The following is a 25868-nucleotide window of genomic DNA, read 5'->3' as shown; positions in this document are numbered from 1 at the left end:
TATCAGTAAACTGAACAAGTTCTAGAAGTCAACTACAGCTGAGAAAAATTTCTCCACCTTCATTTCTTTTGTACTGTCTTCAGTCACGTTAGCTCAGTTGACTGATGTAACATGAATGAAAAAAATCCTGTTTAAGATGCTAACAAAGTTGAAGTTGAGTTACCTGGCTCCTCTCGAGGCTAAAATGCAGCCAGTCAGGTTAAGGTAGCTCAAGTGAGCTAACAACTGAAATGCATCACCTTTCTACTGGTCAAGAAAGGCCCTATGACAGAGGATTACTGAAAGGCCATGAATAGCCTGAAATTGGGGGAACAAGAGTATCAATACCATGCTTAGTACTGCCCTAGATGTTAACCTAAACCTAAAATGCAGCTACAGAGGCCCTGTGTTAAGCACAGCTAGGTTTACAATCTCCCTGAGAACTAGGAAGTCTGTCCTTTTATTAGAACATTTAATGTATGTCTACACTTATGGCAGCATGTAAAGTACAGAAACTGAACACCCAGCTAGCACGGGTATAAATAGCGGTGGAGACAGGGAGCCATGGATTAGGCAAGTAAAATGCCCTACAGTGCCTGAACTCCCTAGAGTGTACATCCTACACAGTGCCTCAGACATGTACACTGCTATTTTTAGGATTGTAGTATCCCACTGCCTTCCCTTGGTGGAGCCTTTCCTTGCTGCATGTAGCTACACACCAGCAACAAATGTGGACACGGCCTGCCTTTCACTGCAGTGTATAGCTACATGTGTAGTGCCTGTACTCTGTACATTGCTGTAAATCCTAGGTGGCAAGAAGAGACCTAGGAGGCTTAGTCTTTAACTTAACCTGCTTGTTTTGCAACACAGACAAATTGTCTTTTGATGCTGAAGGGGAGCAGATGTGTCTGGGGTCTGATTTATAAGAGTGAAAGTTTATAAAAAAAATATTTTGTCAGTTGGAAGTGTAGACTAAGCTCCCAAGGCTTCTGGCATTTAACACAGTAAAGCAGGTTTAATGAGATTGCTTGTAAATCCAGAGTAATGGGTAGGGATTATTTTCATTTATTTTTTTTTTAAATGTGGACATGGCCTAAGGGAAAAATTCTTCGGCAGTAGCTCTATATCTTTGGAACCAAGACCTACTCAGAAGTGTGCATGAGGTCCTATATCCACTATTTTAACTTCATACATCTGTTTTTTAAAAGACTGCAATTTAAGCTTTTTATTACCGCGCCCCCCCCCCCCCCCCCGTTCAGCAAATTTACTCAGCCCAGTACTGACAGGAGCTGGGAATAAAGCCTCAATGTGATATATGCCATCATGTGCCAACAATGCCCCTCTGCCATGTACATAGGCCAAACTAGACAGTCTCTACGTAAAAGAATAAATGGACACAAATCAATCATCAAGAATTTTAACATTCAAAAACCAGTTGGCGAACACGTCAATCTCCCTGGCCACTCGATTACAGACCTAAAAGTCACAATATTACAACAAAAAGCTTCAAAAACAGACTGAGCGACTGCTGAATTGGAATTAATTTGCAAATTGGACACCATCAAATTAGGCTTGAATAAAGACTGGCAGTGGATGGGCCATTACACAAAGTAAAACTATTTCTGCATGCTTATCCCCCCCCCCCCCCCCGACACACACACACAGTTCCTTACATCATCTTGTCAATTGCTGGAAATGGGCCATTTTCATTACCACTACAAACAGTTCTTTTTCTCTCCTACTTAAATCGGGTTTACACTGGGAAAAATAACTGCATCTGTGTCCAGCAAACATAGAACAAATCTTGCCAAACTTTGGCTACATCCTGTTCCTCAGTTTTGAACAGCTCGGTCAATGCATTAACGGCGGGTCTCAGACTTTACTGCACTGGAATCTATATATCCAGTCGTTTTTGGAATCTTGTTAGAGAGATATTAAAAATATCCAGAATTATCATAGCGCTAAAAAAATTCTGGAAGAGATACTAAACCTTATATTTTGAATATCAGGACAAGCCCCGTGTGGAAGGCCAATTAACCTACTGCATGGTTCTTGCATCTTCCTCTGATGCATGTGGTACTGGGGACAGCATACTGGACTTCATATGGATCTCAGACCTGATTCAGCACAGATACTCTAGTGTCCCTAACAAGCTGACCAGACGATTTTTTTCTTTTATGTTAAGGAGTGGGTGGATCGGCTTATGTGGCCTGCATCTTGCAGGAGGTCAGACTAGATGATCATAATGGTCCCTTCTGATCTTGAATTCTATGATTCTATGAAATTGAACTAAATAGCCATGAAAAATGTGGAAACAGGGTTTACATTTTGAAGTCAGCATGGGATATAACCTGATGTATTTAAAACAAGCAATTTGAGATAAGATTGCATCAGCCATGGTTAGATAATTGTTTTGAGTCCTATAGCTCAATTACTTTGTTGACAAACTTTTTAAGAAAGTTGCTTAGTCTCAGAACATTTTTTCAGACAGAAAGGAGCTTTTTATAACTATTAAAAGGTACCTGAAACAAGCTGCACAGAGAGAGTAGAAGTAAGTGCACAGATGTCCAAGTCAGACTTAGACACTAGCTTAGAAACTGAAACTGTATCATGATCTGCTACTTCAGACATTTGTGAAATTAGTGCTGCCATTGTAAAGCAACTTCCTATCACGAGCTATCAGTTGGCAAGAAGTCCCTACACAAAGTTCAACTGTACAAGAATTTGCACAGTAAAAATTAATGATCAATGGAAGAAAAAACTAGAAGTTTACACGAAGCCAGAATCATCTCACTAAAGGTAGGTCTACTTATGGCAGCATGTAGAGTACAGAAACTAATCAGACTAAGGGTACAAAAAGCAGTGTAGCCAGTGAGGCACTCCTTAGATGAAAAAAGCACAGGCACACCAGAATCTTAGGCTATATTCCCTACATGGCTCTACACATCCACGGAGTGCCTCCCACGTCTGTACTGCAGCACAGTACGCCGGTACCTTTACACCAGAGCCTCAAACTGCAGTGTGTAGCTACACGTATCCTTCACACCACTGCAAACATAAACAAAGCCTGAGCATTGCGTCACAAACGTAGAGATTACTAGTTAAAAAGAGGGATTAATACAGAATCAATTAAGCCAGCAAAGGCTATGGCTTGTAGCGACCTAAGACCAACTGAGGAAAGTTTAATACTGAGACCTTGTCTACACTACCAGGGTAAATCGACCTAAGCAACGTAGCTGGAGTCAACATAGCGTAGGTCGACTTACTGCGGTGCCTATACCTCGTTGTGTTGACGGGAGACGCTCTCCTACTGACTTACCTTACTCCTCTCATTCCAATGGAGTAACTGAGTCAGAGAGCACTCTGTGGTCGATTTAGCAGGTCTTCATTAGATATACTAAATCGACCCCCAGTGCATCAACCAGAGCAGCATCGATCCCCGGTAAGTGTAGACATGGCCTCAGTTTTTCTAAACAGTGACTTAGTTGCAGTAGAATAACAGAAAAGCTTTTATTTAGTTAAAACTATGACACTAACTTTGTATGTTTTATGGAAATATGTTTATAAGTGTGAATATGATGTAACTGGAATATGCTTTATGCAAAAGGTCTCTTGTAAGGTATTACAAAGATTATAACCTACTGAATATATTCATCCTATTTGTGTGAATGTATCATTCTTGTATCAAAAACTAGGAATATGAAGTAGAACTCTGAGGTCCTATTGTAATTATGCAAAGTGTGGGCCATTAATGCTGGTTTAGAATCTTGATGGCTCCCACTGACTAGGACAGTTGGTTGTAAACGGCTTATTTACCTGCAAGCCTTCCTGTACAGGTGTGCGCGCCAGACGATTAATGAAAAATGAGGTCTTTCAGTGACATGTGACCATGTCACCCGATACTGGAATCCATTTTAACCCTGGGGCTTTTCCATTTAGAAGGGGGGGGGGGGGGAGAAGAGAATCCAGAGAGACAAAGGATTCCTGCCTTGTGCCAAAACTATAAAAAGGGGGTGGAGCAGGACAAGGGTGGCCCCAGCCCCGAGAAAGCCCCTGCTTTTCATCTAAGATGCCGGTTAGAACTCACAAGAACTGTACCGGGGAAAGGACTGGGTCCAGACTAGGAAGGAGTCTAGTCTGTCAAAGAAGCTTATTGGAACAGCTCTGAGGGTGAGGTTTACTTGTAATCGGTCTCTTAATGTATTAAACTTAGACATGCGTGTTTTGTTTTGTTTTATTTTGCTTGGTAACTTACTTTGTTCTGTCTATAATTACTTGAAACCACTTAAAATCCTACTTTTTATATTTAATAAAATCACTTTTGTTTATTGATAAACCCAGAGTAAGTGAATAATAACTGGGAGAGCAAACAGCTGTGCATGTCTCAGTCAGTGTTATAGAGGATGGACAATTTATGAGTTTACCCTGTATAAGCTTTATACAGAGTACAATGGATTTATTTGGGGTTTGGATCCCATTGGGAACTGGATATAAGTGACCTAGTCAGCAGTTTTTGGTTAAAGTCTGCAGCTTCGGGGGCATGACCCAGACCTGGGTCTGTGTTGCAGAAGACTAGCATGTCTGGCTCAATAGGACGGGGTTCTGGAGTCCCAAGCTGGCAGGGAAAATGGGCTCAGAGGTAATCTCAGCACATTTGGTGACAAGTCCCAAGGGGGTCTGTCACTGAACCCATCACACTAACATACCCTTGTAAGTAAATGGTTTAAGTGATTCAAGTTCCACAGTCTTGAAATTAGCTTTCTCAAATTGTTTTAATAAAAAAAACTGCACACAGTTTAAGTGCCTAACAAATTTAGAGCATGCAGCCTCTATGGCCAGTTTTATGAAGTTCTGGTTTAGTTTATATGAAGCAGACAACATAAGCCTAAATACTAGCGCTGTCGATTAATCACATTTAACTCATGCAATTAACTCAAAAAATTTAATCGTGATTAATCACAGTTTTAATCCCACTGTTATATTTAATACACAATAGGATACCAATTGGAATTTTTTTCGATTTTTTCTGCATTTCCAAATATATTGATTTCTATTACAGAAATACAGAATACAAAGTGTACAGTGATCACTTATTTTTTATTACCAATATTTGCACTGTAAAAATTGAAAAATACTCTTGTTTACAATTCATCTCATACAAGTACTTTAATGTAATCTCTATCGTGAAAGTGCAATTTACAAATGTAGATTTTGTTACAAGTAAACTCAGTCCTATTTCTTGGTTAGCCAACCACTCAGAGAAACAAGTTTGGTTACATTTGCAGGAAATAATGCTGCCTGCTTCTTGTTCACGTCACCTGAAAGTGAGAACAGGTGTTCGCATGGCACTGTTGTAGCCAGCGTCACAAGATATTTACATGCCAGAGGCTCTAAATGTCCCTTCATGCTTCAACCACCATTCCAGAGGATCCAAACCGGGGTGGTCTGATGCATCTTCATTTTCATCCTCCAAGTCAGATGCCACCATCAGAAAGTTGATTTTCTTTTTTGGTGGTTCCGCTTCTGTAGTTCCTGCATCAGAGTGTTGCTGTTTTAAAACTTACGAAAGCATGCTCCACACTTTGTCCCTCACATTTTGGAAGGCACTTCAGATTCTTAAACCTTGGGTTGAGGGCTGAAGCTATCTTTAGAAATTTCACATTGGTATCTTCTTAGTGTTTGTCAAATCTGCTGTGAAAGTGTTCTTAAAACAAATGTGCTGAGTCACCATCTGAGACTTCTATAGCATGAAATATATGGCAGAACGCGGGTAAAACAGAGCCGGAGAAATACAAATCTTTCCCCCTTCCCCCAGGAGTTCAGTCACAAATTTTTTTTATTTATTTTTTTTTAAACTGAGTGTCTTCGGCATGGAAGTATGGCCTATGGATTGGTGGCCGAAGCATGAAGGGGCATATGAATGTTTAGCATATCTAGCATGTAAATATCTTGCAATGCCGGCTATAAAAGTCCAATGTGAACACCTGTTCTCACTTTCAGGTGACATTGTGAACAAGAAGCGGGCAGCATTATCTCCTGCAAATGTAACCAAACTTGTTTGTCTGAGCGATTGGCTAAACAAGAAATAGGACTGAGTGGACCTGTAGGCTCTAAAGTTTTACATTGTTTTGTTTTTGAATGCATGAGTTTTTGTACATAATTCTACATTTGTAAGTTCAACTTTCATGATAAAGAGATTGCACTACAATACTTGAAAAATACTATTTCTTTTGGTTTTTACAGTGCAAATATTTGTAATTAGAAATATAAAGTGAGCACTGTATACTTTGTATTCTGTACTGTAACTGAAATCTATTTGAAAATGTAGAAAACATCCAAAAATATTTAAATAAATGGTATTCTATTGTTTAAAAGTGCGATGGGGAGGAGGGATAGACAATAGATAAAATATTGCATTGGTTAAAAAGAAGCTGCATAACGTTAATAAGTTTTGTTGTTTGGGGGGTTTCTCTAGTTTGCATCAAAGTAGTTCTCCCCTCCTCCCACCATTTGTGTATTTAGTAGGGCTGTTAAGTGATTAAAATAAACAAACAGGTAAGCCAAACATCCAGGCCAATCACAACCCATCGATCCAGGGAGCAGTTTCTCTGGCAAACTGTCCTGTACTGGGACAGCTACTACTGCCACTTGTCAGACACCTTCACTTGGACTTATGCTCTTTCAGGCAGGGGGACCATCTTTTTGCTGAGTTTGTACAACGGGGTGCTGGTCCCTGACCAGTGCTCAAAAGCACCATAGAAATAGCAAGTTAATGTTATTACAATCCTCACTTCCCTTCTCCCTACATTGCCCCATTACTGTTAGGAACTGGGACTTCTTGGGAATTGGGGTGCAGTGTCACATTTCCATCCCATATTCTTCACAATGATATTATGATATGATTATGACATAGTTCTGACGTATTTTATGCAAGTCATGTGATAGGTCATTGGGAATTTTATGATTTGCTGAATGATTATCCTATTTGTATGAATGGATCATTTTTTGCATCTGAAATTATGAATGCCCACTAGGCAAAGGCTCTCAGTCTAGAATGGGTCCTTCCCAGCCAGCCATCAAATTAAGAACAATAGATCTTACAAGCTTATCTCCCCACCTGGGGAGCCTTCCTGAGGATGCTACAGGCAACTTCTGAGTCTGCTGTGGTTCGCACCTCCTGCACCCCACAACGGTGCTTGGCTGTTCCAAGCCTCGTGAGAAGTAGGGAGAACTGCCCTGGACTTGTTAGTGCAGTGCCTTTCCTGGGGTTTGTGTCCAGCATTCACGCTGGCTGCAGCAGCATTAGATCTGGCTCACAACTGCCTATGTCCTGGTCTCCAATGTCAGTTTATTTCAATGGTAAATATATCTTCACCTCAAAAAAAAAAAGTTGCTATGACACTACAGGGACAGACTGGTTTCAGGTGCTGAAACAATGACTTCCACAAGTTGTGGTTTGACTGATTTTTTTTTATTATTTATTTTTTATTTAGTTAGTTTAAAGGATTTCAATATGTTAAGTTGGGGGCTTAACAGACTGAATTTCCAATTTGAAATAAAAAATTTTAAAACCCTATATTAAAATTTAAAAAATCCTGAAGTGTTATCCATGATGGAAGACAGCACTGGAAAACAATTAACTTGTGGAAACCGAAAGTAACTGTGAGGCAGAAAAACAGGTTATGCTGAAAAAAGGCAATAACTTGTGTGTAAAGCTGGTTGAAATTGATTTTTTGATGAAAATATTGAAAATTGCTTGTTTGAAGAAAATGGTTTTGAATTTTTAGGCTTTTCCTTCTCTCTTCTGCGCTTCATATTTTTACTTCCCTTCCTTTTTCCCCCACTGCAAGTGGGAATTTCCCCACTTTTCAAAAGGTTAAGATTTTTTTCGGAGATTTAGAAAAATTCTCAAATAATTTTTTTAAAAAGGATTGATTAAATCCTTTTTTGGGAGGTGAAAAAAGTTTGAGAAACTAGATGGGTTTATTTTTAACATATTATAGTGCTCTGAAATTATGCTAATTTATATCTGAAGTTTTGATTTTGCTGGGACTAGTTGTTCAGCTACAGGAAGTCAAAAAACCCTGCTGTTCTCACTTCTAAATTTCAATGGGAAGTTATTTTCATGTTTTCACTGGACATTAGTGATAATTTTCTTGTGACAAAACATAAACAACTCGAAGGTCCACTAACAAACTGAATTCAGTATAAGAAACCGGAAAGAGGATTTAAACAAAACAAAATTATGAAAACATCTGATAAGCGCTCTGTGGTCATAGCCAGAGCTAACACAAGGACTATCTATAGGGCTCAAATGAATGAACTAACTTATAAAACCAACTTTTATGTAATTTGTTCATTCCCTGTTCTTCACATTTAAAAAAAATAAAATCAAATCACAAGTGTCCTGGCAAGCAGATTTGGCCATTGGTTTACACAGACTTCAGCTATTTAGTCAGTCCAGTAAGGTAATATAACTGCTGCTTAACTTAACTGCCAAGTTCCTACACCTCCCCATCTGGAGACAAACACCTTTTCTAACTGGAGTTACACATACCTCATACGCCAAAAACTGAAGAATCCAGACCCATATGATTATTCACCCTTCAGAAGTACAGTAATAACTGCCAAAGGACCATATAATCAGAGCATGGAACTAACAGAGCCCAAGGCCATTCCCATCACTCAAACTAGGCCAAAACCATGGTTTTTTTCCTCATATTCTATACACGAAACCAGGGTGGATTTGATTTAAGTCAAATTGATATAAATCACTAGTTAGGAAGACTCGATTTAATCATGGATTTCTACATAAAACTGCATTATTTTTGGTTGTTATAACCTTAATACATATTCTTCACAACTCAGAGACAGATGCAGGTTTCATTTTTAGAAGGTACACACTATACATTTTTAAAAGTGATTTATTTTTAAAACTTTTCAGAGTAGTTTTACAGCTATATCAGAAAATGAATGATTGTTTGGTTATTTCTGCAGTTAACTCAGTTGTCTTCACCTTCAGTTGCCTGTTTATTCATAATCTGGAAAAGAAAACCAAGCTTTTCTGCTTTTTCAAATCCCAAATGATTTTTCAATTTGGAATGAATTAGTCCAAAGGAAGAAAATATTCTTTCTACACCGGCAGAAGAAGCTACTGCTGTTAAAAGTAAGAATCATCACTTCAACAGTCTCTAACCCAAGTGCTTAATTTCCACTACATGCATCCGGCGAAGTGGGTATTCACCCACGAAAGCTCATGCTCCAAAACATCTGTTAGTCTATAAGATGCCACAAGACTCTCTGCTGCTTTTACAGATCCAGACTAACACGGCTACCCCTCTGATACTTGACACCAAGTGCTTAAGTGATTTCTGCCAGTTCACTGGTGTGTCTGTCTTTAAAACATCAGCAGCAAACATTTTTTGAATGGTTCTTATTCCCAAACTGGGTCTCTTCTACAGCCTGCTGCCATTATAGGTTTTCCCCTTCTACTGAGAGAATGGTAGATCTCAAATCAATGAAGGCTACTCTCAGAAAGAACTCAAGACATCTGGGGGCATAGTGCTCAGAACAGTTTCACTTTTGTTTCTATTGTCTGTCCCTCCCTTCCCACATTTATCTCCTGGCTACTTCTCCTTGTCCAGATCTATTCTGCCCCCCACAATCTTCTATTCATTGAGCTTTTTGAAACTTTGTACTTTTAGAGAGGTAAAATTTGCTATGTACACAAATTTGCAGAGGGACAATAGGGTTGAGGTCTGTTATTTCTCACCTCTATTTAAAAACATTTTTGCTGTTAACAAGCATGTTATTTCTGGAGACACAAATCCACAGTTTGAGAACTGCAAAACTAAGCATCTCTGATGGTATGACTGAGCACCGAGTCCCATTGGGTAGATAGAAAGATTAACCTAAATAATCTATACAGAAACCCCCAGAACTCCATAAGATTGGGTCCCTAATCCATGAACTATTAGAACTTATTTACAAATTTTTTCTTAAACATTACATGAATATATAGTCTCATACTATAGAATTAGAATGTATAATCCCTATTCCATGATGAGATATCTTTCAGCTACAATGTATCATAATTAAAATTATCTTTGGATCCCATTTTTTTGATTAAATGCTTTGAGGAAAAAACTTATTTAAATAAAAAAATCCAGTTCTGTTTTATTTTTTTCCTAATCATTTTTTATCCACCCTGCACAAGACTGACAACTAAATTGCAATGCCAGGTCACAAGCTTGACCATATGCATTTAAAACCTTGTTACAAGAGTTTAGCTTCTACAATGTCATCTTGGCCCAGTTAGAACAATGCTCTATGCTAAACACACCAATTTCTATCTATTGTTATAAAGTTACTAGTCAAGAGCTTCAATGATCCTAACATCCTGAATAATTTGTTCTGTTCTTCTTGCCTCAAAAGAGGAAACCAGTTTTACAGACAAGTCAACTTCAAATCATATTAGTTGTGATCACACTGAAGCTAGTTTAAAGTTTTATTACCAAGACCAGAGACTCCACTTGCCCACTCACTGCCATCCCAGTCATCCTGCAAGTAGTGCTGACATGAACCATCTGCCTCACCTTCACAGGGACACTGGGCGTGGGAAACTTGGCAACATCAAATACAAAACATCCAACGGCCCCTCGCCTTTCCGAGCACCACACTGGGCTGCTACCATTGCCCTTACTTACTTACTGAAGCAGGAAACTCACAAGGCCATGAAAGTTTTGCTGTAAACAAGTAACGTACAAGAACTCCAGTGGCAGCATGTGGTTCCGTGGCTGCTTCCCTCGCTTAAAAAAAACTAGCACACGGCGCCACCCCCAAAACTTGAGGCGGAATCAGAGCGAAGAGGCGGCTGCGCACCGGCTTTTGGGAGTCAGCTCTTCGTGACACGCGAGCGCCCTGGGGTGCTCCGAGCTCTCCCGCCGCCCCACGCGCGAGCAGCCTCAGACCCCTCGGAGGTTTGGCGCGACCTGAGTTTGCCTCGATGCGAGGCACCAACACGGGCCTTTCCCTCGCTCAGAGCTGCGGCGCCTCTGCAGGGCACCCAGCGGCCGGCGCGAGTAACCGAGCCTCAAAGCTGGGAGCCTAGCGCCGCAGCCTCCCCCTGCCCACGGCGGCCGACGCCAGGGTCCCGCCTCACCCCGGAGCTCGGGTCGAGGCTCGCCGTAGGCCCGACCGCCCCCAGCGAGCACGGCGCCATTCCAGGCGACCCAGCGCCCCCTCAGCGGCTCGGGCGCAGGCGGCAGCAGCGGGAGCCCCCGCTCGCCCCCCTCCCCCGCCGCTCTGCAGCCAGCGGAAGGGGGGGGGGGGGAAGAGGCTCCATCACCAACAACACTGTTGCTGAGGGCGCGAGCCCGCCTCGCATCCCGCCCACCCCTCCCCCCGGGGCCCGGCCATCGCGGCGCGGCACAACCCGCCCCCGCGAGCCCCCGGCTCACCCCGCACGGCGGACGCGCTCCCGTCTCTCCGAGCAGCAGCGATTGCAGCAGCAGCAGCAGCAGCTTTGGCCGGGCAGCCACAACCAGAAATTGCGTCGCACTCCGGACCGTCACTTCCGCTAACGCCCCCTATTTCCGGAAGTTTCTGGAACGACCTCGCCCTCGTCCCTCGAGGCGGAAGTGGAAGCCGCGGCGGGGGGGGGCGAGACAGGGAGCGCGAGCTGCGGCGCCACCTGCTGGCCGTAGGCGGCGCGCTGAGCGGCTGTGGTGCGACAGGGGAGGCCCGTGCGAGGCCGTCAGGGCGCGTCGCAGCGCGACAGGCACCCGCCCCCCGTGTCCCCAGCAGCCTGTCATGACCCCCGCCCGAGGCATGAGCCATGGACCGAAGTGACCCTCGGGGCAGGGGGGAAAGGGCGTCACACGCCCCCTGGGGGCACCCAGCCGCAGGGCGGCCACCCCAAGAGCTGGCGCCGGCCCAGTGCCAGGCTGGCCCGGTCGTGGGCTGGAGACCTGGAAGGCGTCCGAGCTGCACTGGGTCTGGGTGCCCTGTGTCGAGTCCCATAGGGGCGGGGCGGGCTGCAGGGCGGAGATGCATTGCACCTTGCTGACCTTAGATCCCCAGGGTGGCCTAGGGTGACCAGACAGCAAGTGTGAAAAGTTGGGACACGGGTGGGGAGCAATAGGAGCCTATGTAAAACAAAGCCTCAAATATTGGGACTGTCCCTATAAAATCAGAACATCTGGTCACTGTAGGCTGCCCAGACGTCAACGACTAATAAAAACTTGGGTGTCAGGGTATATAATCAGCTGGACGTGACCTCGCAGTGCGAGGCTGTGGCCAATAGAACTCATACCGTCCTGGGATGCATAATCATGGATAGGAAAAGACCCCCAAGAATGATTAAAGGATTAGAAAATGTGCCTTACAGTGATAGACCCCAATGTATTTAGCTTTGCAAAGAGAAGGTTGAGAGGTGACTTGATCACAGTCTATAGGTACCAACATGGGGAACAAATATTGCTAATTATCTCTTCAGTCAAGTAGAGAAAGGCATAACATGATCCAATAGCTGGAAGTTGAACCTGGAGAACTTCAGACTGGAAATAAGATGTACATTTTTAACAGGGAGGGTAATTAACAATTCGCTACAGGTTGCGGTGGAATCTCCAACTCAGACAATGTTTAGGTTGCGATTGAATGTTTTTCTAAAAGATATGTTCTAGGAATTATTTTGGAGGAGTTCTAGTATCTGTGTAATACAGAAGAGCAGATTAGATGATCACAGTGGTTGCTTCTGGCCTTGGGATCTATGAAATCTCTGATTTAAACTGTAAGAGCCTGGTATCTATCTAACTCATGGTTGACATGTCACATAATTTTATTGCAAGTTTCACACTTGTTGGTGTTTTTCTTTTTCTTTCTTCTGATGTGATCCCCTGGAATCTCAGTTTTCGTTTAAAAATAAAAGTTGTGAGGAAAAGCATGAAAAGGTGAACCTGAAGTCTCAGAAACTGGAAGACAAATGAAAAGAACACCAATTTTATTTTATTTTTAAATCTCTGCATTTTTAAACCAGTCAATTTTTTGGAGGCATGACTTATGGTTTTTGAACTACTGTCTATCCCAATTCTTATATGGTCCTTATCACCATCATATCCGAGTGTAACTTGTGTTATCAGAGCAGTGACAGTATCATTCTGAGCATAGTTGTTCATTCACAAAATATTAATTCTTTCTAGCTATTGTGCTTGCTGGTTTCAGAGGATTCTGCTCACTGTAAATTCTCTAGGCAAACCCCAGCCCAGCATGGTCCGATCTGAGAACAAGATCAGTTATTTCCCTCTCCAGAAGTTTTCAAAAGGGCCAGAGTTAGGTGCCCAGTGTGCAATTAATTTCTCTGGGGACTGGACACTTAACTCCCTTAATCCTTTTAGAAAATCCCAACCTCAGTAGAATTAGTACATTAATTCATTTCTTTTCATTGTTATGCCAGATTTTATAGGAGTCCAACGCTTTGACAGCTCTGGAACATGAAGTCCTCTGTTTATTCACCAAATAAGAACAGCACAGGCAGCAGAAAAAAATTCATCTCGGCACTATCCAAGAGGGAACTACTGTAGTCAAAAGCACAGCTCTTTCTATGTCCATTCAGTCCTTGGTGTTTCTATTGAAGCTGCCAACGATACCAACTGTGATAGAGACAAGATGGGTGAGATAATATCTTTTATTGGATCAGCTTCTGTTGGTGAGAGAGACGAGCTTTTGAGTTTACACAGAGTTCTTCTTCAGCTCTGGGAAACTTCCTGAAGGCAGCTACACTTAAAGCACTGTATCTGTGCCACTCTACCACTTAAGTGAAGACCCCCCTGTGCCCATAGGAGAGCTTCTTCTACCAGCGTAGTTAATCCAGCTCCCCGAGAGGCAGTAGCTATGGCTACGTCTTCACTACCCGCCGTATCGGCGGGTAGCGATCGATTTTTCAGGGATCGATATATCGCGTCTCATCTAGACGCGATATATCGATCCCAACAACTCCTATCGATTCCGGAACTCCACCACCGCGAACGGCGGTGGCGGAGTCGACATGGAGAGCCCCGGACATTGATCCCGCGCCGTGAGGACGGGTAAGTGATCGATATAAGATACTTCGACTTCAGCTACGTTATTCATGTAGCTGAAGTTGCGTATCTTATATCGATTTTCCCCCTTAGTGTAGACCAGCCCTATGTTGACTGGAGAAACTCTCACATCAACATAGTGCTGTCTACATGGGAGATTAGGTCAATATAACTATGTTGCTCAGGCATGTGGATTTTTCACATCCCTGAGCAATGTAATTATGCTGATATAGGTCTATACTGTAGAGCTGGCCTCAGAATGTCACTGGTGGAACAGATTATTTAGCATAAGTAGTTACTCCTGGGGGAATTCTGCACCAAAAACTTAAAAACTCTGCACCAAAAAACTAAAAATTCTGTGCACAATATTTTAAAATTCTGAAAATTCTGCATATTTTGTCAAAATAACACAATATAATCGTGCCAGTTTCAATTATTTTGGTAATTTATTTCAAAATATCTCTCAGCAAGTATATCTGTAACAATACAGACAAAAAAAATTTAAAAAAATAGATTCCATACTAGGCATATTATTACAGAATTTTGAAATATAGAACTGTATTTCCTGCACCTGTCAGAAGCAGTGCAAAGGCTTGGGAGTATCAGGGGAACGGAGGAAGTGAGGGAGAGGGAAGGAGCCTGGAGTCAACCTGGAGGATTATTGGGGGTGGGTGGGAGAGGAGCAGTATGGAACAGGTTTCTTTGGTGGGGGAGGGCTGGATTGTTAGGGAGACCCTGGCTGATCCCAAGCCTCTCCCATTCAGTCAGGCAGATCTGCCCTAGTCCGCCACCCTCCTGTCATCCTGATGGGTCCCTGCAGCCTCCTCCCTATGTGGCCATGCACCCCCACTCCCATTCAGCCCCTGGGTCAATGCTGTCACCCCACTAGCTCCTGAGCCCATGCCCCAGTCAGTCCCCCCCACTAACCATTCTGAACCCCAGTCTGTGACTCCCCAGCAGCCCTCTGTGCCCTACTCTGTCCTAACCTGGCTCTGTGGGCAGGGTATTGTGATGAACTCCTGGGGCGATTCTACTGCACGCACACAGAATTTTTTTCCCCACAGCAAATACATTCTGACCCATAAATGCAGCTGAGGCCGCTGTGGCACCAGAACAACCTGCTACATCCATGCTGTTGGCTATTCTGGCACCACAGTGGTCTCTGGTGGGCAAAAGGTGGAACTGCAGCACTTCTGGTGCAGAAGTATTTGCGGGGGGGAAATTCTGCAGGAGTCATGAATTCTGCGCATGCGCACTGGTGCAGAATTCCCCCAGGAGTAAGTAGTTAACACAGATTTCAAGAGACCATTCAAAGTGAAGTGTCCCATTAACACCACTCCAGGGATGGGGAGAAAGGGGGAAGGTAGCCATTCCACCTTTTATTTAGGTGACACTCTTGAGTACTGTTTCCCAGCCCTGAAGAAGAGCTTTTTGTAAGTTCAAAAGCTTGTCTCACAAACAGAAGTTGCTCCAATAAAAGATATTACCTCACCCACCTTGGCTCTCTAATATCTTGGGACTGACATGGCTACAACAGTACTGCATACAAGTGTGATAATGATTCTTACATTTGTCCACGGGAATTCCAGTGTTTTTTTAATAATTTAATATTCTCTAGCTCCTATATAGCGCTTTTCATCTGTAGATTACTAAGCACTTTACAAAAGTACTAAATATCATTATTTCCTTTTTACATGTGGGGAAACTGAGGCAGAGAGAGGTTCTAGTGGCTTTCCCAAGGTCACCCAGCAGGCCAGTGGCAGAGCCAGTGACAGAATCCAGCTTTCCTAAATCCCAATCTACTGCTTTATCCCTTAGGCCACAAATAGAAAATTCAAACAAATGGGCAAAAGTATAGAAACAAACTAATGAAATAGTAAATTGCTAAAGTGTAGTTTATCCAGGTAGGGTTTGTCATATCATGGTAACATAGTAACTTTCTTAAGATTCTTGATTAAAAGGTCACCATCAATTTAAAAATCTCACTTCTCTCTGAAGTGAATTTTTTACCTATTACTATTACGTATGGTACCTGAGATTATGATGATTGAAAAACATTAGAGAAAATAAATTGTTTTTCTCTATTTTTTCCAGTTTATTTACTTTGGGCATTTGACAGCAGTTTGTATACAGTATCCCTGTCAGTTTCATTGTTGTTTGTGCGTCTTTTTCATGCAGTAATAAGAGTGAGAGAAACATAAAGGGGGGAAAAGGGAAAATGTGATTGCCTCATTAACCTCCTCGTTGCCAGTGTACGGCCTGCCCGTCCCATCACAGCCATAGGTAGTGGATTAGAGATAGCTCATGCTTTTAGAAGGAAGTTGTGATAAATGAAGCGGGGGGGGGGGGGGGAAGAGGAGGCTTCCTTTTATGGACACCCAGCCAGCCAGTTAGCTATAAAGTCTCTCTTGGTAGCTGTTCTCTACTTGCTTTACCTGCAAAGGATTAAAAAGTTCCCCAGGTAAAAGGGAAAAAAGTGGGCACCTGACCAAAAGAGCCAATGGGAAGGCTAGATAGAACTTTTTAAAATGGGGAAAGAAACCTGCCCTTTGTCTGTTGCTCTCCATGAAAGAGGAACAGAGGGCAGCGGGAATGCTGTGTAAAGCTTGAGCCAGGTCCGATCATAAATCATCAGATCATGCCTAGAACTACTTATCTGAACTTCAAATGTGTAAGTAGATCAGAATGTTTAGCTAGACGCGATAAGGTTTATTTCTTATTTTGGCTTCTGGCTCTCCTCTGTGCTAACCCCAGATGCTTTTGTTGCTTGTAACGTTTAAGCTGAAACCCCAAGAAAGCTGTTTTGGGTGCTTAATTTTTGTAATTGTTTCTTTTAAGATTTATCAAAAAGCCTAAGTTCCAGATGTATTTTTTCCTTTTTGTTTTTAATAAAATTTACCTTTTATAAGAACAGGATTGGATTTTTGGTGTCCTAAGAGGTTTGCGCATGTTGGTTGATTAGCTGATAGAAAACAAAGGAAATTAGCTGTGGCTTTCTCAGCTCTTCTCCAAACAGGGGTTGGGGGTGAAAGGGCTTGAGGGTACCCATAAGAATGGCCCTACTGGGTCAGACCAAAGGTCCATCCAGCTCAGTCTCCTATCTACCGACAGTGGCCAATGCCAGGTGCTCCAGAGGGAGTGAACCTAACAGGTAATGATCAAGTGATCTCTCTCCTGCCATCCATCTCTACCCTCTGACAAGCAGAGGCTAGAGATATCATTCCTTACCCATCCTGGGTAATAGCCATTAATAGACTTAACCTCCATGAATTTATCTAGTTCTCTTTTAAACCCTGTTATAGTCCTAGCCTTCACAACCTCCTCAGGTAAGGAGTTCCACAGGTTGACTGTGCACTGTGTAAAAAAGAACTTCCTTTTGTTTGTTTTAAACCTGCTGCCTATTAATTTCATTTGGTGGCCCCTAGTTCTTATATTATGGAACAAGTAAATAACTTTTCCTTATTCACTTTCTCCACACCACTCATGATTTTATATACCTCTATCATATCCCCCCTTAGTCTCCTCTTTTCCAAGCTGAAAAGTCCTAGCCTCTTTAATATCTCCTCATATGGGACCCATTCCAAACCCCTAATCGTTTTAGTTGCCTTTCTCTGAACCTTTTCTAATGCCAGTATACCTTTTTTGAGATGAGACCACATCTGTACGCAGTATTCAAGTTGTGAGCGTACCATGGATTTATATAAGGGCAATAAGATATTCTCCATCTTATTCCCACAGGGAGGAATTCCCAAGTGCTCCTTCCTGGGTTCAAAGTTTTTTTCTTTTCTTTTCTTTTTTTTGCATTTGGGTGGTGACCAAGCCAAGGTCAGAGAGAAGCTTTAACGTTGGGAGTTTAATACAAGCCTGAAGGGCCAAGTATTAATTTTTAAAATCCGTGCGGGCCCCTCCTTCCTGCACTCGGAGTGACAGAGTGGGGATTCAGCCTTGACAGAAGTCGATACAGAAACACCATATTTGTATGAAAAGCAGGAAAAAGGTGATGCTGTGTGCTGGTAAGTGCCGTGTCAAAGCGCATCCAGCCTGAGGAAGTGAGCTCTCTGTTCTTACAAAGGCCTTCAAAAGGCACAAGGCTGAAGAACTGAATCCTCAGTTCCATTCTGTAGCAGCTAGCACATGCCTGGGCTACAGGGTTTACTCCAGTGTGTGAGATAGAAGTAAGACACCTGGCCCATGGTCCCCAACTTGTGGTGTTTGGGGATAGTAGGGCTATGTAAATACCCCACACCAGCTCACGCACAATCTCACCTTCATGGAACTGGTTCCATGGTCTCTATTGCCTGCTGTTCATTTCTTAGTCAATGGACTCATGGCGTTTCTAACCTATTTGTCTCCTTAGGCAAGATTTGCCCAATGAAAATAAAATGAAATATGGAGTGTTTTGAGTTATGTACTTTTTGCTTCAATATTGAAACTGTTGAAATATACATTGGTCCTATGTGTAGTATTACCACACGACAGGGTCCATGGTTATGAGATAATCACACATCAGGCATACAGCAAGGGAAATGACTGCAGCATGACCCATGCTGGGCCACAACCAACACATACCCTGATGGGGGTGTTTTTTCTCCTTTATGAAATTGGGACTTGATATTTAAATCTTTAGCACAAAGTATGCCTGACGTTTTGGAGACCCCCAGATTTTTCACTCCAAGCAAGAAGTGCTGAGCAATATGAGTGAGGTTAGTCAATAGTCTCATTATGTGCTGGTATATTTGGAAGGTGGATTGCATAACAGTGCAAAAATGGCTCCTTCAGCATCAGCTTTTCTATGTGAGTGGCCTGAACTGCAACCAGGACTATCAAGGAAACCAGTAATTTCATGCAATCAATGTTCCTGCGATAACTTCATTATTTGTGTAGATACAACCAGAAAGAGGCCTCCACAAGAATTAATTATCTCTCCAGTCCTCTTCAGCATCTACATGCAACCACTAGGTGAACTGGTCAGATGACATGGACTCAAGAGCCAGCAATATGCAGATGGCACACAGCTGTAATGATCTTTCACTACATACAACCTCACCACTATCACCAAGATGGCCAGTGCTTGGATGAGATCAGCTCATGGATGCAGAACAGCAGGCTGAAGCTTAACCTGAGCAAAAGGAGGTGAAACTGATGGGCAGAGGAGACTATTTTGAGGCATTTGCAGCCATGACACAGTCTCCTTTGATTGATGGTTCACATCCACAATTGATCAATTCAATCCATTGTCTAGGAGTATTCTTGGATTCCTTGCTGATGCTGAGATCTCACTTTACAATGGCTGCACGTAATGCTTTTTACCATCCCTGGTTGTCTATGAAACTCTCTCCCATCCTGACGGATGAAGACGTGGCTTTAGTTATTCATGCCTTCATCGTCTTTCATCAGCTGGACTACAGCAGTGTAATATACCAGGGCATGAAATCTTAAGCACTTCGGAAACCCCAACTAGTACAAAACACTTCAGTGCCTCTCCTCAGCAACAAAGCTACCATGAGCACATCACTCTTGTCCTCCATTCTCTCCAATGGCTTCTTATAGAATTTTAGATCAAGCTCAGGGTCTCAGTCCTTATCTTCAAAGGGCTCCATGGCCTGTACCTGATGCTCTAGAACAAAGACCATGGTTGACAAGTTTGTTTCTCTGGCACAATCCAACTCTCAACAATAAGAGTAAAGCATGTCTGTGCAGCAGGGCTGGTGCAACCCATTAGGCGACCTAGGCGGTTGCCTAGGGCACTAACATTTGGGAGGCGGCGACTGTGGTGGCTGGATCTTAGACCACCCCGGTCGTCGGTATTTCGAGGGCGGAACCTTCCGCCGCCTAGGGCGCCAAAAAAGCTGGGGGTGCTCCTGCTGTGCAGGAGACAGAACTTTCTTTGGGGTTGGTCTGAGACTTGGCATGATCTCCCCCAACAACTAAGGGCCATCACAAACCTCACCACTTTCTGCTCCACACGCAAGGCACATTTCTTTGACCTGCCTTCTCTAACATAAACATGTAGACACAGCACAGGGGAGCATCAGGTTATGTACTAGTTGGAGTTTCCTAAATACTTAAGGTTTCATGCCCTGGGTATATTACATTGCTCTAATCTGGCTCCAGCAGTCACCACCTCCCCTCCTGGTCATGCCTGAGATTGGCAATACAGGGTAGCCCTGTGGCCAGATTCCACTGCCTGCACAGGAGATAACAGGCTGGGGCACCCACATCCTTGCCCAATGGGGACCTTCTGCCAGACTCCCAGTGCTGTAGGCCGGGAGGGGAGTCCCCAGCACCTTCCTGAGCTCCCTGTCCTGCGGCGAGTAGCAGCAGGTATCGGGCTCCAGCCCAGATACCGGGGCTTTCCATGAAGAGTGGGGGTGCTTGAGGGCCCGTGGGGCTGCACGTTACCTTCCCTTGCCCTTTCCATACTTCAACCTGCCCTGACACAGGGGACTCAGGCTCAGCACATCCCAGCACTTCCTTCTGTGCCTGCAGCCCAGCCTGTGGCTGGCTCTGCCCTCTGCAAATTGTACAGGAAGCCAAGCTGTGCCCCACCATCTTCACTCTGGGACAGGCACCCTACTGAAAATGGGTCCTCTCACTAGGCTCCCTCTTTAGGGAAATTCTGGTTGTTACCCTGAACAGGTATATTTATTTAATAACAATAAAAATCAAACTGTACCATAACAAAACCACTGCGCACACTTCTCCTTTTGGGGAGAGGATGAGAGAACAAATGCCATGCGACCGATGTTAGTCATGTTGCTTATGGTGATGAGTATTGTATAAAAACCTATAGAGAAGAGAATTCTCCTGTTTTGCTCCAGCTCTAAGTAATTTAGCATTTACAGTATGGCATATGCAGAATCAGCAATCTCTCAATGTGCTGAGACAGAGTTTTCCAACACAGAGTCTTTTTCCTAATTAGAATCAATTTTTTTCTTAGGAATGACACTCCTTGATGTTGAAAATTAGAGAAAAGCCCCCTGTAAATTAAGGGTGTCTGAACTGAGGAACCCTAAGATCTCTCCTTGTCCCCTTTTCTTTATAATTAAATATTAATGTTTATTTATATTTGTAATCCTCCCGACTGTGATGCAAGAGCGTGAATATCAACCTGCGGGCAGACTGTTAAAAATCAGGGCACAAACCCTAATTGGCTGTGAATTCTAAACTTAGATTTCACTAACCAACTCAAGGCCGGCTCCAGGCACCCACTCAGCAAGCAGGTGCTTGGGGCGGCCCAGGGGAAGGGGCGGCACGTTGTGCTCTTTGGCGGCAATTTGGCAGCGGGTCCCTCGGTCCCTCTCGGAGGGAAGGACCTGCCGCCGAAGAAGAAAGCGGCACGATGGAGCTGCCGCCAATCACGATTGTGGCTCTTTTTTTTTTCGCCGCTTGGGGCAGCAAAAACCCTGGAGCCGGCCCTGAACCAACTGCACCAAGTGCAAACTCCTCAGGCACTTTAGCAGCCTTAACACGGAGACACAGACAGTTTCCTTGGGTATTCTGACCTTTCTTGTCACCCACATGCTATGCTTATAAGAAGCACACAGGATCTTTTTCAGGGGAAAAGGCAATAATCCATTTTTATTGAAGCTACAACAACTCACTCTCTCTCTCTTTCTCCCGTCAGTTGATGTTATAGTTACTCCAGAGCAATCTAGTGGCCAGCTAGGTTGATCACGGGTAGGTAGGAGCTGGGTTCTGTCGGTCACGACACAATGCTCCAGGGAAGTCTTGGCAGGATGAATGCAAAGTTTCTTGGCAAGGCACTCTGTTTATATAGTGATTTTCCTTCATTGGGACCAATGAGTTTTTCACCGTCATGCTGTAATCAATTATTGCTTGACGAGTGCTTGTTTTCTTAAATTGTCCTTCTCATCGTTTATCTTGTTCTTTCATCAAGTTCTTCAGGGAGTTATCCCATGCTGGGTTTGATCACAGCTATCTTGTCCCCATTGATAGCTTCCTGTCTCATCTTTTGAGTCAATCTGCCCTCCTCTGACATTTCAATAGGGGCATGGTGCGACCTCCTGCCATCCTTGCGTCTCTCTCCGGTTCCTCCCAAACAATCTGGTTCGGCAATGGCCTTCACACTTCTCTTAACACACACATTCCTCATCACACACGGAACAGAAGTAATTTACACAGAACATTTTGAACAGGAACATCAAGTTGCACTGCAAAAGAAGAGCAATCATTGCATTCTTTTACTTATTTTAAAATGCTAAACCTACAACAAAGTGGTGACCCTGAAAGGTCCGTTACTGTCTTGAAATCAGCTCAGACACAGATTCTGGCTGATTTCTCTCTACCAATGGCACATTAGGCCATTCCTTTCTGTTATTCAAAAAGGGTGGCTGGCAGGATATGGTCAAATCATACACCAATACATGCTACATTATTCTTTATCCTTCATTCTAAATTATATAAAATACAAACAAAATCCTACTACTACACACACAAGTATCTCTGTAATCAATGGCCCCTTTCACAGGGAATCTGAGCAATATTCAGGTAACTCCTGATCCCAAAGGACCAGTCACTTACCCCATGTCAATTGTGCTTTTGAAAGACTCACACTAAAAACAATGCTCGTAGCCAATCCTGTAATAAATTATATGAAGATTTATTAAAGAGAGTTATTTACAAGATTAAAGCAAGCAAGCAGACACATGAATGAATTACAGTCTTAGGTTTCAAAAGGTAATATAGACATCTATATTACTCTCAATTCATGACTAGGCTCTATTTGATCTTTAGGGCAAACCCAGACTATGAGGCTGGGGATCTCTTGCTTATGCCTAGAATCACTTCCTCTGCCCCTCCCACCCTGAGTCCAAGCAGCATAGAAATGCCTAGTTTCTTTTGTTTGGGGTTTTTAATCCCCCTCCTGCCACGTGCTCTGAGCTGCAAACTCAGGTGATGGGAGGAGTCCATTTGCATGAGTCAGCTTCATGAGGAGGAAAGCAGAACTACGATAAGAGTCTTTAGTCTTTTTGTTGGTGGTGTCTCAATCCAGATGTAAGGAGTTTCCCAGTTGTAAGAGCCAAACCTAGCCCATCAGGCATCAACGGGTCTCCTCTTTCAGAAGAGGCATAACAATTTCTGTAGAAAAGCAACTCTTTACACTAATTAACATCCTGCTCCTGTATGGTGAGTCATGTAGTCACAGAGGCTCACAATACAACCACTCAAATACTACATTACAATATGGAACGCAGATATTACAAGCAAGATTAATGGATGTCATAGAATATCAGGGTTGGAAGGGACCTCAGGAGGTCATCTAGTCCAAACCCCCTGCTCAAAGCAGGACCAATCCCCAGACAGTTTTTTACCCCAGTTCTCTAAGTGGCCCCCTCAAGGATTGAACTCACAATGCTGGGTTTAGAAGGCCAATTGCTCAAACCACTGAGCTATCCCTCCCCCAAATGCAGCAAATCACAAGCATTCAGTAAAGTCCAAACACTTTCTTATAATTCTATTACCTATTTTATCAATATTAACCCACAAGTGACCCAAATAGATTCCAGCTATGGATCTGTCAGTGTCCAGCTGAGACATGGGGACCATGACTTGAGTGGCACCTGGTCTGCCAGCATCACAGAATAACAATAGCACCTAGAGACCCTGATAGGAGATTGGGGCTAGGCACTGTACACACATATAGCAGCAAGACAATCCCTGCCCCCAAACCCTCCATTCTCTAGGTATGATGCAATGCCAAGTGGATAAAACAACTAAACAGGGAAGGAGTTGAAGGTAAACTGTGAAACAATCCTGGTTAACTTAATAAGAAGCAGTAGCAGCACACCCTTCTGCCTAACCTCTGCAAGCATCACAGCAGAGAAGCATTGAAGGGGGCATTTGAAAGAGTACAAAGTATGGCTTCACAGATTTGTACACGTAGCTGCCCCTCCCCCAAGCACAGAGGGCAGCATGGGCAAAAAAAAGCACAAAAACACTGCAGGGAAAATTGCCATAACGAGAAGACTGACATACTTGGCAGAGAAGAGGCTGTCATCAACAGTTTAACAACATATAAGAGGTGATATGTGAGGCAGGGCTAAGCTATGGAAAGATTTATAGGCAAAAATCACGAAGTTAGTGTTTGATGCAGTGGCGAAGAGGGAGCCAATGGTATTCAGAAACTAGAGAGGATCTTGAAACTGGAGCACACAGTTTCTCCTCACCTAGCACTTGTGCTGGAGGGGAGAATCCCCTTCAAAAGGATACCCAGCCCACTGTTGGCATTCTAGGCTTCTGTTTGTCGCTAGTCTTCCAAGTCACCACAGCTGGTTGCACTGAAGTGCTCCATGGGTCCAGCTGTTGGTCCAGATGTCTGGGATGGGGAGACTTTTTCAGGCTTGTTGGCAGATAGGAGAACCTTAGACTTTTGGGATGGCTCACTTTGGGGATTAGTAAGCCTGGTAGAACAGGAAAGTACTCGATGCATTATCGGCCCTGGAAAGTCCCCTTCATATCATATTAAGAAGCCCATCCTAGAAGGGATGGAGCCAGGGCTGGCGCAACCGGGGGTAGCATTTCAGGGGCGGGACCTTCCGCCGCCTCTGTCAGGGGCAGCATTTCAGGGGCGGGACTTTCCGCCGCCTCTGTCAGGGGGCGGCATTTCAGGGGCGGGACCTTCCACTGCCTAGGGCAGCAAAAAGGCTGGCGGTGCTCCTGGATGAAGCAAACCAAGGGGTCTGAAAAATGTCCATGTCTCCTTTCCCTATCCAGAGCAGGCTTGCTGTAGTGGTCTAGGGCCTGAGGGCATACAACCAGACAGGTGTTCAGAAAGGTGGGAAGCTCTTTCAACGTCCAAGTGCTCTGTATATTTATCTATCATGGAGCCTTCCTCCAACCACTGGGAGACTGAGTCCAGATTGAAGAAGTAGCTGACCAAGCGAGGCTTCTGCCGCATCTCTTACCAGAACTTGAAGAAGACAGAGCGATCAGAGGACGCGACTGAGACAACCTGGGAATCAGTCAGTACAATTTATGAATTCTGTCTGAGACTGAATGCTCTGTATGTAACTTTGCCGAGCCACAAACTCCAGTTTGAATGTGCAGCCTCTTTGCACAGGTGGTGGAGGGTGGCTAGGGCTAGAGGGGGCTTAGCCCCTCTAAATCTACTTCTGCCTTATTTTCTGAGCTTCCTGTGTGCATGCCAAGCTCGCCAGGCAAAGCCCCACAGCCGATGGTGCTGGGGACAGGAAGAGGGATGGTTGGACTTGGGGGGTCTCATCTGTGTGTGGACATGCACAAACGATACTGTCATTGGCTTCTCCAAATCTGAGATGGGTGAGAGCCAGCTGGCCGGAATAGGGCACCTGTTCCAGCCCCCTGGGACAGGACCACTGCTTCAGTGGGAGTGTGGGCTGGGCTTAGGACCCAAGAATATTTTCATCAGCCAAATATGCCTCTGTCTTCTCGGCTAGCTATTTGCCTCCATTTTGGACTGAAATTCCAAAAGCTGGTGGCAAAAGAATAACAAAAGATGGTTGTTGACTTAAAGTGCTGTCCCACTGAAAGGGAACAGCTCTAAACAGTAGACTGGCTCCCAACCAGGAGAACTTTCAGGGGCACAAAATCAGCTGGCAGGGGTCTCTAGTCTGCTGACAGAGGCTACTGAACGTTATAAACAGGCAGGAGCTGCTCTTTTTAGGGACATTTTTCTTCAGTTCAAGAGAAGGAAGGAGTAAGCCAGCAGGTAGGTGCCACTGCCAGTTGAGACAGGGAGGGGAGGAGGAGCACTGCTTACTTCCCTGAACACAGATGGTCCCCAAGGACTCCAAAGGGAAGGGTGAGTTC

The 25868-nt window shown here is 43.9% G+C and overlaps 1 protein-coding gene across 4 annotated transcripts in view; it reads right to left on the bottom strand.

Moving 5' to 3' along the window:
• DNAJB6 (DnaJ heat shock protein family (Hsp40) member B6) overlaps nucleotides 1–11590 on the bottom strand; it is a 96965-nt gene extending 85375 nt beyond the window's left edge. For 2 of the 4 annotated variants that reach the window (XM_039523293.1, XM_039523290.1), the window contains exon 1: nucleotides 11439–11590. The gene's annotated coding sequence lies outside the window, so the exon portion shown is untranslated. Of the gene's footprint in view, nucleotides 1–11140; nucleotides 11258–11438 lie in introns of those variants that run through there. The other 2 variants (XM_039523294.1, XM_039523291.1) reach the window with 2 other exon arrangements.
• Nucleotides 11591–25868: the final 14278 nt, after the last annotated feature.

The sequence above is a fragment of the Mauremys reevesii genome, linkage group 2, assembly GCF_016161935.1.
Source record: "Mauremys reevesii isolate NIE-2019 linkage group 2, ASM1616193v1, whole genome shotgun sequence".
In the NCBI taxonomy this organism is placed as follows: domain Eukaryota; kingdom Metazoa; phylum Chordata; order Testudines; family Geoemydidae; genus Mauremys; species Mauremys reevesii.
This window is presented reverse-complemented; position numbering and strand designations above follow the sequence as displayed.